At 40.4% G+C, this 12,840-nt stretch overlaps 2 non-coding genes across 2 annotated transcripts; one reads left to right on the top strand and one right to left on the bottom strand.

The window, feature by feature from the left end:
* Positions 1-2,217: 2,217 nt before the first annotated feature.
* LOC112799160 (small nucleolar RNA R71) lies at positions 2,218-2,325 on the bottom strand. Its single transcript, XR_003200739.1, has one exon. It is a non-coding gene; the product is annotated as a small nucleolar RNA R71 (small nucleolar RNA).
* An 8,542-nt stretch (positions 2,326-10,867) lies between these two features.
* On the top strand, positions 10,868-10,975 carry LOC112799446 (small nucleolar RNA R71). Its single transcript, XR_003201027.1, has one exon. It is a non-coding gene; the product is annotated as a small nucleolar RNA R71 (small nucleolar RNA).
* The last annotated feature ends 1,865 nt before the right edge of the window (positions 10,976-12,840 follow it).

Genomic DNA, 12,840 nt, shown 5'->3' on the forward strand with positions numbered 1-12,840 from the left:
GAGACGGAAGGGACAAAGCATCTCCATTCGCTTATCTGAAATTCTCACCAATGGAATACATAAGTATCTCTATCTTTATCTTTATGTTTTATTCATATATCATCCATAACCATTTGAGTCTGCCTGACTGAGATCTACAAGGTGACCATAGCTTGCTTCATACCAACAATCTCCGTGGGATCGACCCTTACTCGCGTAAGGTTTATTACTTGGACGACCCAGTGCACTTGCTGGTTAGTTGTGCGAAGTTGTGTTTATGCCATGGTATTGAGCACCAAGTCTTTGGGGCCATTACTAGGGATTATTTGAGCTGTGAAAAGTAGTGATCACAATTTCGCATACCAAGTTTTTGGCGCCGTTGCCGGGGATTGTTTCGTGTATGGACAACTGACGGTTCATCTTGTTGCTTAGATTAGGTATTTTTCAGAGTTCTTAAGAATGAATTCTAGTGTTTCAAGGTGATGTTCTTATCATCACTAAGGCTGATTGATTATCATCAATTTAGCTCTTGGATGCAATGTCCTGCTGAAGTTTGGCTATTCATGTCTAATTCCTTTAGACTAAAGCTTTAGACTAACATTGCATGATTCCTGGAATTCTCATTAAGAATTTTGATACCTTTATTTTCTTTTCCACTTAATTTTCGAAAAAAGCACAAAAAAAATTCAAAATCATAAAAACCAAAAATATTTTATGTTTCTTGTTTAAGTCTAGTGTCTAATTTTAAGTTTGGTGTCTTGCATGCATTGTTTATTTGATCTTGGTTCTATTTTCAAGTCAATAGTACAGGGAACTGAAGATTCAGAACATGCAGCAGAGGAATTACACAGAAAAAGCTGGGCGTTCAAAACGCCCAGTGAAGAAGGACAGACTGGCATTTAAACGCCAGCCAGGGTGCCTGGTTGGGCGTTTAACGCCCAAAAGGGTAGTGCATTGGGCGTTAAACGCCAGAATGTGCACCATTCTGGGCGTTTAACGCCAGGATGGCACAAGAGGGAAGATTCTGTTTTTAATTCAATTTTTTTCAAGTTTTCAAAGTTTTTCAAAATCAAATCTTTTTCAAATCATATCTTTTCAATCAAATGTTTTCAAAATCAATTTCTTTCTTTTTTTTTTCTTCAAAGATACTTGCTAACAATTAATGATTTGATTGAACAATTCAAATATGTTGCCTTTTCTGTTGAGAAAGGTTTAATGTTTGAATCATATCTTTTCTTGTTAGGCAAGTCATTAATTTTTAAAATCAAATCTTTTTAAATTGTTTTCAAATCATATCTTTTCAATCATATCTTTTTAAAACCATAACTTTTCAATCAAATCTTTTTAATCACATCTTTTTCAAAATAGTTTTAAATCATATCTTTTTAAATTCTAATTTCAAAATCTTTTTCAAAAATTACTTGATTTCTTTCCCACTCTTGGTTTTCGAAAATCAATTAAAGTTTTTCAAAATGTTTTTAAAATCTTTTTAATTTAATTTTCGAAATTTCTTCCCCTCTTCTCGCATCCTTCTATTTATGGAGTACCACTCCTCCTCAATGCACAATTCGAACTCTATCTGACTAAGTTCGAATTCTTCTACCACTTCCTTCTAATTTTCTTTTCCTCTGACACCTCAAGGAATCTTTATACTGTGACATAGAGGATTCCATATTTTCTTGTTCTCTTCTCTTTCATATGAGCAGGAGCAAAGACAAAAGCATTCTTGTTGAGGCTGATCCTGAACCTGAAAGGATCTTGAAGCGAAAGCTAAGAGAAGCTAAGGCACAACTCTCTGTAGAGGACCTAACAGAAATCTTCAAAGAAGAAGACATGGCAGCCGAAAACAACAACAATGCAAACAATGCAAGGAAGGTGCTGGGTAACTTTACTGCACCTACTCCCGACTTCTATGGGAGAAGCATCTCTATCCCTGCCATTGGAGCAAACAACTTTGAGCTTAAGCCTCAATTAGTTTCTCTAATGCAACAGAATTGCAAGTTCCATGGACTTCCATTGGAAGATCCTCATCAGTTCTTAGCTGAATTCTTGCAAATCTGTGACACTGTCAAGACTAATGGGGTTGACCCTGAGGTCTACAGACTTATGCTATTCCCTTTTACTGTAAGAGACAGAGCTAGGACATGGTTGGACTCACAACCTAAAGAAAGCCTGAACTCTTGGGAAAAGCTAGTCAATGCCTTCTTGGCAAAGTTCTTTCCACCTCAAAAATTGAGTAAGCTTAGAGTGGAAGTCCAAACCTTCAGACAGAAGGAAGGTGAATCCCTCTATGAAGCTTGGGAAAGATACAAATAATTGATCAGAAAATGTCCTTCTGACATGCTTTCTGAATGGAGCATCATAGGTATTTTCTATGATGGTCTTTCTGAACTGTCCAAGATGTCTTTGGATAGCTCTGCTGGAGGATCTCTTCATCTGAAGAAGACGCCTACAGAAGCTCAAGAGCTCATTGAAATGGTTGCAAATAACCAATTCATGTATACTTCTGAAAGGAATCATGTGAACAATGGGACAAATCAGAAGAAAGGAGTTCTTGAGATTGATACTCTGAATGCCATATTGGCTCAGAACAAAATATTGACTCAGCAAGTCAATTTGATTTCTCAAAGTCTGTCTGGAATGCAAAATGCACCAAACAGTACTAAGGATGCTTCATCTGAAGAAGAAGCTTATGATCCTGAGAACCCTTCAATGGAAGAGGTGAATTACATGGGAGAACCCTATGGAAACACCTATAATTCTTCATGGAGAAATCATCCAAATTTCTCATGGAAGGATCAAGAGAGACCTCAACAAGGTTTCAACAATAATAATGGTGGAAGAAACAGGTTTAGCAATAGCAAGCCCTTTCCATCATCTTCTCAGCAACAGACAGAGAATTCTAAGCAAAGCCACTCTGACTTAGCAACCATGGTCTCTGATCTAATCAAAACCACTCAAAGTTTCATGACTGAAACAAGGTCCTCCATTAGGAATATGGAGGCACAAGTGGGACAGCTGAGCAAGAAAATTACTAAACTCCCTCCTAGTACTCTTCCAAGCAATACAGAAGAAAATCCAAAAAGAGAGTGCAAGGCCATCAACATGGCCGAATTTGAAGAGGAAGGAGAGGCAGTGAACGCCACTGAGGAAGACCTCAATGGACATCCACTGGCCTCCAATGAGTTCCCTAATGAGGAACCATGGGAATCTGAGGCTCAAATTGAGACCATAGAGATTCCACTGGATTTACTTCTACCATTCATGAGCTCTAATGAGTATTCTTCCTCTGAAGAGGATGAGTATGTCACTGAAGAGCAAGTTGCTAAATACCTTGGAGCAATCATGAAGCTAAATGACAGGTTATTTGGTAATGAGACTTGGGAGAACGAACCTCCTTTGCTCACCAAAGAACTGGATGACTTGTCTAGGCAGAAATTACCTCAAAAGAGACAAGATCCTGGAAAGTTCTCAATACCTTGCACCATAGGCACCATGACCTTCAAGAAGGCTCTGTGTGACCTAGGGTCAAGTGTAAACCTCATGCCTCTCTCTGTAATGGAGAAGCTAGGGATCTTTGAGGTACAAGCTGCAAGAATCTCACTATAGATGGCAGACAACTCAAGAAAACAAGCTTATGGACTTGTAGAGGATGTTTTGGTGAAGATTGAAGACCATTACATCCCTGCTGATTTCATAGTCCTAGAGACTGGGAAGTGCATGGGTGAATCCATCATCCTTGGCAGACCCTTCCTTGCCACAGCAAAGGCTGTGATTGATGTTGATAGAGGTGAACTGATCATTCAAGTGAATGAAGAATCCTTTGTGTTTAAGGCTCAAGGATATCCCTCTGTCACCATGGAGAGAAAGCATGAAGAGTTTCTCTCAAAACAGAGCCAAACAGAGCCCCCACAGTCAAACTCTAAGTTTGGTGTTGGGAGGCCACAACCAAACTCTAAGTTTGGTGTTGAACCCCCACATTCAAACTCTAAGTTTGGTGTTGGGAGGTTCCAACATTGCTCTGACTATCTGTGAGGCTCCATGAGAGCCCACTGTCAAGCTACTGACATTAAAGAAGCGCTTGTTGGGAGGCAACCCAATGTTATATTTAATCTATTTTCCTTTGTTATTTTATGTTTTCTGTAGGTTGATGATCATGAGAAGTCACAAAATCAATTGAAAAAGCAAAAACAGAAAGAAAAATAGAAAGAAAAACAGCACACCCTGGAGGAGAACTTGCTGGCATCTAAACGCCAGTGAGGCTAGCAAATGGGCGTTTAACGCCCAGTCTGGCACCATTCTGGGCGTTTAACGCCAGAAAGGGGCACCAGACTGGCGTTAAACGCCAGAAAAGGGCAAGAACTTGGCGTTAAACGCCAGAAATGGGCACCAGCCCGGCGTTTAACGCCAGAATTGGCACATAGTGCATTTTCGCACAATACTTGGTGCAGGGTTGAATTTTTCTTGACACCTCAGGGTCTGTGGACCCCACAGGATCCCCACCTACCCCACCATCCTCTCTCTTCTTCACCCATTCACCAATCACCTCTACCACTCTTCCCCAAAAACCCCTCACCTATCAAATCCCACTATTCTCTTCACCACTCACATCCATCCTTCATAACGTCCCACTGGTGTGCAAAATTGTGATCACTACAACTTCGCACAACTAACCAGCAAGTGTACTGGGTCGTCCAAGTAATAAACCTTACGCGAGTAAGGGTCGATCCCACAGAGATTGTTGGTATGAAGCAAGCTATGGTCACCTTGTAAATCTTAGTCAGGCAAACTCAAATGGGTATAGATGATGAATAAAAGATAAAGATAGAGATACTTATGCAATTCATTGGTGAGAACTTCAGATAAGCGAATGGAGATGCTTTGTCCCTTCCGTCTCTCTGCTTTCCTACTGTCTTCATCCAATCCTTCTTACTCCTTTCCAAGGCAAGCTTATGCAAGGGTTTCACCGTTGTCAGTGGCTACCTCCCCTCCTCTCAGTGGAAATGTTCAACGCACCCTGTCACGGCACGGCTATCCATCTGTCGGTTCTCAATCAGGCCGGAATAGAATCCAGTGATTCTTTTGCGTCTGTCACTAATGCCCCGCCTTCAGGAGTTTGAAGCTCGTCACAGTCATTCAATCATTGAATCCTACTCAGAATACCACAGACAAGGTTAGACCTTCCGGATTCTCTTGAATGCCGCCATCAGTTCTAGCCTATACCACGAAGACTCTGATCTCACGGAATGGCTGGCTCGGTTGTCAGGCGAGCGCTCGGTTGTCAGGCGATCAACCATGCGTCGTGTATCAGGAATCCAAGAGATATTCACTCAATCTAAGGTAGAACGGAGGTGGTTGTCAGTCACACGTTCATAGGTGAGAATGATGATGAGTGTCACTGATCATCCATTCATCAAGTTGAAGAACAAGTGATATCTTGGAACAAGAACAAGCGGAATTGAATAGAAGAACAATAGTAATTGCATTAATACTCGAGGTACAGCAGAGCTCCACACCTTAATCTATGGTGTGTAGAAACTCCACCGTTGAAAATACATAAGAGCAAAAGTGATCATTGGCTTCGGTCCCAGAGAGGGAACCAGAAAAACCAAGATCTGATCTAAGAACTAGATGTCCAAAGATGAAAAATACAATAGTAAAGGGTCCTATTTATAGGGAACTAGTAGCTTAAGAATTACAAAGATGAGTAAATGACATAAAAATCCACTTCCGGGCCCACTTGGCGTGTGCTTGGGCTGAGCATTGAAGCATTTTTGTGTAGAGACTTCTCTTGGAGTTAAACGCCAGCTTTTGTGCCAGTTTGGGCGTTTAACTCCCACTTTGGTGCCAGTTCCGGCGTTTAACGCTGGGAATTCTGAGGGTGACTTTGAACGCCGGTTTGGGCCATCAAAGCTTGGGAAAAGTATGGACTATCATATATTGCTGGAAAGCCCAGGATGTCTACTTTCCAACGCCGTTGAGAGCACGCCAATTGGGCGTCTGTAGCTCCAGAAAATCCACTTCGAGTGCAGAGAGGTCAGAATCCAACAGCATCTGCAGTCCTTTTCAGTCTCTGAATCAGATTTTTGCTCAGGTCCCTCAATTTCAGCCAGAAAATACCTGAAATCACATAAAAACACACAAACTCATAGTAAACTCCAGAAAAGTGAATTTTAACTAAAAACTAATAAAAATATACTAAAAACTAACTAAATCCTACTAAAAACATACTAAAAACAATGCCAAAAAGGGTATAAATTATCCGCTCATCACAACACCAAACTTAAATTGTTGCTTGTCCCCAAGCAACTGAAAATAAAAGAAGAGAATATGCAATGAATTCCAAAAACATCTATGAAGATCAGTATTAATTAGATGAGCGGGGCTTTTAGCTTTTTGCCTCTGAATAGTTTTGGCATCTCACTTTATCCTTTGAAATTCAGAATGATTGGCTTCTTTAGGAACTCAGAATCCAGATAGTGTTATTGATTCTCCTAGTTAAGTATGATGATTCTTGAACACAGCTACTTTATGAGTCTTGGCCGTGGCCCAAAGCCCTCTGTCTTCCAGTATTACCACCGGATACATACATGCCACAGACACATAATTGGGTGAACCTTTTCAGATTGTGACTCAGCTTTGCTAGAGTCCCCAATTAGAGGTGTCCAGGGTTCTTAAGCACACTCTTTTTGCCTTGGATCACAACTTTATTTCTTTCTTTTTCTTTCTTTTTCTCTTCTATTTTCTTTTTTTCGCTTTTCTCCTTCTTTTTTTTTCTTTTCTTTTTTTTTTGTATTCACTGCTTTTTCTTGCTTCAAGAATCATTTTTATGATTTTTCAGATCCTCAGTAACATGTCTCCTTTTTCATCATTCTTTCAAGAGCCAACAACTTTAACATTCATGAACCACAAATTCAAAAGACATATGCACTGTTTAAGCATACATTCAGAAAACAAAAGCATTGCCACCACATCAAAATAATTAATCTGTTATAAAATCTGAAATTCATGCAATTCTTCTCTTTTTCAATTAAGAACATTTTTCTTAAGAAAGGTGATGGATTCATAGGACATTCATAACTTTAAGGCATAGACACTAATGATCACAAGACACAAACATAGATAAACATAAAGCATAATTTTCGAAAAATAGAAAAAATAAAGAACAAGGAGATTAAAGAACGGGTCCACCTTAGTGATGGCGGCTTGTTCTTCCTCTTGAAGATCTTATGGAGTGCTTGAGCTCCTCAATGTCTCTTCCTTGTCTTTGTTGCTCCTCCCTCATGATTCTTTGATCTTCTCTAATTTCATGGAGGAGAATGGAGTGTTCTTGGTGCTCCACCCTTAGTTGTCCCATGTTGGAACTCAATTCTCCTAGGGAGGTGTTCAGTTGCTCCCAATAGTTTTGTGGAGGAAGGTGCATCCCTTGAGGTATCTCAGGGATTTCATGATGAGAGGGGTCTCTTGTTTGCTCCATCTTTTTCTTAGTGATGGGCTTGTCCTCATCAATGAGGATGTCTCCTTCTATGTCAACTCCTACTGAATAACAGAGGTGACAAATGAGATGAGGAAAGGCTAACCTTGCCAAGGTAGAGGACTTGTCCGCCACCTTATAGAGTTCTTGGGCTATAACCTCATGAACTTCCACTTCCTCTCCAATCATGATGCTATGAATCATGATGGCCCGGTCTAGAGTAACTTCGGACCGGTTGCTAGTGGGAATGATTGAGCGTTGGATAAACTCCAACCATCCTCTAGCCACGGGCTTGAGGTCATGCCTTCTTAATTGAACCGGCTTCCCTCTTGAATCTCTCTTCCATTGGGCGCCCTCTTCACAAATGTCAGTGAGGACTTGGTCCAACCTTTGATCAAAGTTGACCCTTCTTGTGTAAGGATGTTCATCTCCTTGCATCATGGGCAAGTTGAATGCCAACCTCACATTTTCCGGACTAAAATCTAAGTATTTCCCCCGAACCATTGTAAGCCAATTCTTTGGGTTCGGGTTCACACTTTGATCATGGCTCTTGGTGATCCATGCATTGGCATAGAACTCTTGAACCATTAAGATTCGGACTTGTTGAATGGGGTTGGTAAGAACTTCCCAACCTCTTCTTCGAATCTCATGTCGGATCTCCGGATATTCACTCTTTTTGAGTTTGAAAGGGACCTCGGGGATCACCTTCTTCAAGGCCACAACTTCATAGAAGTGGTCTTGATGCACCCTTGAGATGAATCTCTCCATCTCCCATGACTCGGAGGTGGAAGCTTTTGCCTTCCCTTTCCTCTTTCTAGAGGTTTCTCCGGCCTTGGATGCCATAAATGGTTATGGAAAAACAAAAAGCAATGCTTTTACCACACCAAACTTAAAAGGTTTGCTCGTCCTCGAGCAAAAGAAGAAAGAAGAGAGTAGAAGAAGAAGAAATGGAGGAGAGGGAGATGGCTTTGTGGTTCGGCCAAAAGGGGAAGAAGTAGTGTTTATTGTGTGTGAAAATGAAGGAGTGAAGATGGGTTTATATAGGGGTGAAGAGAGGGGTAGGGTTCGGCCATTATGGGTGGGTTTGGGAGGGAAAGTGGTTTGAATTTGAATGGTGAGGTAGGTGGGGTTTTATGAAGGATGGAAGTGAGTGGTGAAGAGAAAGATGGGATTTGATAGGTGAAGGGTTTTTGGGGAAGAGGTGTTGAGGTGATTGGTGAATGGGTGAAGAAGAAGAGAGAGGGTGGTGGGGTAGGTGGGGATCCTGTGGGGTCCACAGATCCTGAGGTGTCAAGGAAAAGTCATCCCTGCACCAAATGGCATGCAAACATGCGTTTTGAGCCAATTCTGGCGTTAAACGCCGGGTTGGTGCCCATTTCTGGCGTTTAACGCCAAGTGCTTGCCCTTTTCTGGCGTTTAACGCCAGTCTGGTGCCCGTTTCTGGCGTTAAACGCCCAGAATGGTGCCAGACTGGGCGTTAAACGCCCATCTGCTAGCCTTACTGGCGTTTAAACGCCAGTAGGTTCTTCCTCCAGGGTGTGCTATTTTTCTTCCTGTTTTTCATTCTGTTTTTGCTTTTTCAATTGATTTTGTGACTTCTCATGATCATCAACCTACAGAAAAACATAAAATAACAAAGGAAAATGGATAAAATATAACATTGGGTTGCCTCCCAACAAGCGCTTCTTTAATGTCAGTAGCTTGACAGAGGGCTCACATGGAGCCTCACAAATGCTCAGAGCAATGTTGGAACCTCCCAACACCAAACTTAGAGTTTGAATGTGGGGGTTCAACACCAAACTTAGAGTTTGGTTGTGGCCTCCCAACACCAAACTTAGAGTTTGACTGTGGGGGCTCTGTTTGACTCTGTTTTGAGAGAAGCTCTTCATGCTTCCTCTCCATGGTGACAGAGGGGTATCCTTAAGCCTTAAACACAAAGGATTCCTCATTCACTTGAATGATCAGTTCACCTCTATCAACATCAATCACAGCCCTTGCTGTGGCTAGGAAAGGTCTGCCAAGGATGATGTATTCATCCATGCATTTCCCAGTCTCTAGGACTATGAAATCAGTAGGGATGTAATGGTCTTCAACTTTTACCAGAACATCCTCTACAAGTCCATAGGCTTGTCTTCTTGAGTTGTCTGCCATCTCTAGTGAGATTCTTGCAGCTTGTACCTCAGAGATCCCTAGCTTCTCCATTACAGAGAGAGGCATGAGGTTTACACTTGACCCTAAGTCACACAGAGACTTCTTGAAGGTCATGGTGCCTATGGTACAAGGTATTGAAAACTTCCCAGGATCTTGTCTCTTTTGAGGTAATTTCTGCCTAGACAAGTCATCCAGTTCTTTGGTGAGCAAAGGAGGTTTGTTCTCCCAAGTCTCATTTCCAAATAACTTGTCATTTAGCTTCATGATTGCTCCAAGGTATTTAGCAACTTGCTCTTCAGTGACATACTCATCCTCTTCAGAGGAAGAATACTCATCAGAGCTCATGAAAGGCAGAAGTAAGTCCAATGGAATCTCTATGGTCTCATTTTGAGCCTCAGATTCCCATGGTTCCTCATTGGGGAACTCAGTGGAGGCCAGTGGACGTCCATTGAGGTCTTCCTCAGTGGCGTTCACTGCCTCTTCCTCCTCTCCACATTCGGCCATGTTGATGGCCTTGCACTCTCCTTTTGGATTTTCTTCTGTATTGCTTGGAAGAGTACTAGGAGGGAGTTCAGTAATTTTCTTGCTCAGCTGTCCCACTTGTGCCTCCAAATTTCTAATGGAGGACCTTGTTTCAGTCATGAAACTTTGAGTGGTTTTGATTAGATCAGAGACCATGGTTGCTAAGTCAGAGGTGTTCTGCTTAGAACTCTCTGTTTGTTGCTGAGAAGATGATGGAAAAGGCTTGCCATTGCTAAACATGTTTCTTCCACCATTATTGTTATTGAAACCTTGTTGAGGTCTCTGTTGATCCTTCCATGAGAGATTTGGATGATTTCTCCATGAAGAATTATAGGTGTTTCCATAGGGTTCTCCCATGTAATTCACCTATTCTATTGAAGGGTTCTCAGGATCATAAGCTTCTTCTTCAGATGAAGCATCCTTAGTACTGCTTGGTGCATTTTGCATTCCAGACAGACTTTGAGAAATCAAATTGACTTGCTGAGTCAATATTTTGTTCTGAGCTAATATGGCATTCAGAGTATCAATCTCAAGAACGCATTTCTTCTGATTTGTCCCATTGTTCGCAGGATTCCTTTCAGAAGTATACATGAATTGGTTATTTGCAACCATTTCAATTAGCTCTTGAGCTTCTGCAGGCGTCTTCTTCAAATGAAGAGATCCTCCAGCAGAGCTATCCAAAGACATCTTGGATAGTTCAGAGAGACCATCATAGAAAATACCTATGATGCTCCATTCAGAAAGCATATCAGAGGGACACTTTCTGATCAATTGTTTGTATCTTTCCCAAGCTTCATAGAGGGATTCACCTTCCTTCTGTCTGAAGGTTTGGACTTCCACTCTAAGCTTACTCAATTTTTGAGGTGGAAAGAACTTTGCCAAGAAGGCATTGACTAGCTTTTCCCAAGAGTTCAGGCTGTCTTTAGGTTGTAAGTCCAACCATATTCTAGCTCTGTCTCTTACATCAAAAGGGAATAGCATAAGTCTGTAGACCTCAGGGTCAACCCCATTAGTCTTGACAGTGTCACAGATTTGCAAGAATTCAGCTAAGAACTGATGAGGATCTTCCAATGGAAGTCCATGGAACTTGCAATTCTGTTGCATTAGAGAAACTAATTGAGGCTTAAGCTCAAAGTTGTTTGCTCCAATGGCAGGGATAGAGATGCTTCTCCCATAGAAGTCGGGAGTAGGTGCAGTAAAGTCACCCAGCACCTTCCTTGCATTGTTTGCATTGTTGTTATTTTCGGCTGCCATGTCTTCTTCTTTGAAGATTTCTGTTAGGTCCTCTACAGAGAGTTGTGCCTTAGCTTCTCTTAGCTTTCGCTTCAAGGTCCTTTCAGGTTCAGGGTCAGCTTCAACAAGAATGCCTTTGTCTTTGTTCCTGCTCATATGAAAGAGAAGAGAACAAGAAAATATGGAATCCTCTATGTCACAGTATAGAGATTCCTTGAGGTGTCAGAGAAAAAGAAAAATTAGAAGGAAGAGGTAGAAGAATTCGAACTTAGTGAGATAGAGTTCGAATTGTGCATTGAGGAGGAGTGGTACTCCATAAATAGAAGGATGTGAGAAGAGGGGAAGAAATTTTCGAAAATTAAGTAAAAGATTTTAAAAACATTTTGAAAAACTTGAATTGATTTTTGAAAACTAAGAATGGAGAAGAAATTAAGTATTTTTAGAAAAAGATTTTGAAATTAGAATTTAAAAAGATATGATTGAAAACTATTTTGGAAAAGATGTGATTAAAAAGATATGATTGAAAAGTTATGCTTTTAAAAAGATATGATTGAAAAGATATGATTTGAAAACAATTTTAAAAAGATTTGATTTTAAAAATTAATGACTTGCCTAACAAGAAAAGATATGATTCAAACATTAAACCTTTCTCAACAGAAAAGGCAACATACTTGAAATGTTCAATCAAATCAGTAATTGTTAGCAAGTATCTTTGAAAAAGGAAAGAAATTGATTTTGAAAAAGATTTGATTGAGAAGATATGATTTGGAAAAGATATGATTTTGAAAAACTTTGAAAACTTGAAAAAAAATTGATTTGAAATCAAAATCTTCCCTCTTGTGCCATCTTGGCGTTAAACGCCCAGAATGGTGCACATTCTGGTGTTTAACGCCCAATGCACTACCCTTTTGGGCGTTAAACGCCCAGCCAGGCACCCTGGCTGGCGTTTAAACGCCAGTCTGTCCTTCTTCACTGGGCGTTTTGAACGCCCAGCTTTTTCTGTGTAATTCCTCTGCTGCATGTTCTGAATCTTCAGTTCCCTGTACTATTGACTTGAAAATAGAATCAATATCAAATAAACAATGCATGCAAGACACCAAACTTAAAATGAGACACTAGACTGAACAAGAAACATAAAATATTTTTGGTTTTTATGATTTTGTAATTTTTTTGGTTTTTTTTTTCGAAAATTAAGTGAAAAAGAAATTAAAGGTATCAAAATTCTTAATGAGAATTCCAGGAATCATGCAATGTTAGTCTAAAGCTTCAGTCTAAAGGAATTAGACATGGATAGCCAAGCTTCAGCAGTACATTGCATTCAAGAGCTAAATTGATGAGAATCAATCAGCTTTGGTGATGATAAGAACATCACCTTGAAACACTAGAATTCATTCTTAAGAACTCTGAAAAATACCTAATCTAAGTGGTGGACGAAATTGTGATTCCCTTTTTTCTTGTAATTGGATTTATAAAAGATGTAT

Source organism: Arachis hypogaea, chromosome 4 (genome assembly GCF_003086295.3).
Source record: "Arachis hypogaea cultivar Tifrunner chromosome 4, arahy.Tifrunner.gnm2.J5K5, whole genome shotgun sequence".
Lineage (NCBI taxonomy): Eukaryota > Viridiplantae > Streptophyta > Magnoliopsida > Fabales > Fabaceae > Arachis > Arachis hypogaea.